This window comes from Atta cephalotes, assembly GCF_000143395.1.
Source record: "Atta cephalotes unplaced genomic scaffold scaffold00010, whole genome shotgun sequence".
Taxonomy (NCBI): Eukaryota; Metazoa; Arthropoda; class Insecta; order Hymenoptera; family Formicidae; genus Atta; species Atta cephalotes.
The window spans coordinates 3,468,293-3,470,744 of NW_012130074.1; positions in this window are offsets into that span (position 1 = coordinate 3,468,293).

The following is a 2,452-nucleotide window of genomic DNA, read 5'->3' on the forward strand; positions in this document are numbered from 1 at the left end:
AATTTAGTTTTATTACGTTAGTATTAACTAATACTTATTTATTACTAAACTAAAATAATTTACGTAGTAGTAGTACGTACTACTTTACTTAGTAAGTAATATATATATATATATATATATATATATATATATATATACAATATATTTAATACTCTTTATTTATATACAGAAAGAACGATTTTATGAAATGTCTAAAAATTTGATTAGATATACATCTAAAAATAATTTGATTGGATTATTAAAATAATTATGTAAAAAAGTCAAACTTAATGAGTATTAATGAACAATATTACAAAAAATATTCTTACTACCCAGAGAAAGTTAATATCGATACGATGTCAAAACGATGTCATGGATGTCAAAATTAGCTCGGAAAAAAAATTGGCTCTGATAAGAGTAAAAAACTCGAGATATATGTTTGAATTTCGATTTATTTTCGAGTTGCCTTAAATAAATTATAAATAACTACTACTAAATTATCTTTATATACGTAAAATTTCGAAATCAATAAAATATTTTTTATTCATGAAAAAACTCATTCGACCTCAATTTGATGAGTCATTTTTTTATTAATAAAAAGAAAGAAAGAAATAATTAATTATATTAAGTGTACAACTTTGCTTCCGCCGTTTTCCTATAGATGGCTTTAGCGGTAAGTGATGGTCGAAATAAATAGATCATAGACGTCATACAATAAACTTGGGCATCTGTCAACATAACCCCATAGAAACATTAGTCGATTTGTGTTTGCATCATAAAGTTATTCTCGATTGAAAATGTCAGTTTACGAGCCAAATTCTCGTCATTTGCGGGAGGTTTTAATTTTTTGCTTCAATATGAAGAAATCTGCGGCTGAGGCTCATCGAATGCTCTCAAATTATTTATGGTGAGGCTATTAGTGAAAGAACGTGTCGTGAGTGGTTTCAACGCTTCAAGAACGGTGATTTTGACATCGAAGACCGGCATTGCAGTGGAAGAGAGAAGGTTTTCGAAAATGCAAAATTGGAGGCATTACTTGCAAGACTCGTATCAAAATCAAGAAGAATTGGCACCATCATTGGGAGTGACTCAACAAGCCATTTCAAAACGCCTCAAAGCCATGGGAATGATTCAGAAGGAAATTGGGTGCCGTACGAATTGAAGCCGAGAGATGTTGAACGGCGTTTGTTTGCTTGTGAACAGCTGCTTGAAAGGCAAAGAAAGGATTTCTGCATCGCATTGTGACTGGGGACGAAAAATAGGTTCATTACGATAATCCCAAGCGCAGAAAATCATGGGGAATTCCCGGCCATACTTCCACGTCGACGGCCAAACCGAATATTCACGGCTCCAAGGTCATGCTCTGTATTTGGTGGGACCAGCTCGGCGTAGTGTATTATGAACTGTTAAAAACCGACTGAAACAAATTACAAGCGATCGATATCGAACGCAATTGATGCGTTTGAGCCGAAACATTGAAAGACAAACGGCCGCAATACAACGAGAGACACGATAAAATGATTTAGCATCAGCATGACAACTCGACTCCATGTTGCGAAAGTAGTCAAGACATACTTGAAATGGAAACGTTGAAATGGGAAGTCCTACCCCACCCGCCGTATTCTCCAGACGTTGCTCCCTCTGACTATCACTTGTTTCGATCAATGGCACACGGCCTGGCTGACCAGCACTTCTGGTTTTATAAAGAAGTAAAAAATTGGATCGATTCGTGGATAGCCTCAAAAGATGACCAGTTTTTTCGACGCGGGATTCGTACGCTACCCGAAAGATGGGAGAAAGTAGTGGCCAGCGATGGACAATACTTTGAATCATAAATATATAACCAGTTTTTTACAATAAAGCCTCGAATTTCGGAAAAAAAACGGCGGAAGCAAAGTTGTACACCTAATATAAATTATATTGTTTTTTTGAAAAATGAAGTCGAGTACATAAAGACACTTGTGAGCGCTCGCTGCTATTAGTCTAAAAAGATACACCAACAACAGTGAGCGCTCGTGGATTTGCTCCGCAAATCTGCTGATGAATTTGCTAGACGCGACCAATTTGATAAACCATAGTGCAGGATAGACTATGATCGCATGATACTACAAATGCTTTGAAACATTCTTTGGTTAGTATTAATAATCACTATCGATTCGACATCGAATTGATGATCATTTCTCAATCTTCTCATTCAAGACTGTCTTCAGTCTTAAGATTCGATTCTTGATTTGCTTGTGATATCCTAAGATTGTACTTAAGACAATCTTAAAAACACACTAGCACTTTGTCAAAATTTATCGTACACCTTGTGTGTGTGTGTGTGTGTGTGTGTGTGTGTGTGTGTGTGTGTGTGTGTGTGTGTGTGTGTGTGTGTGATAGTAGTAGTTAGTTAGTTATTAGTATTAGTTAGTACTTACTTTAATTTTTAAATTTTTTTAAAAGTTTTTGTTAGTTACTTACGTAGTTAGTA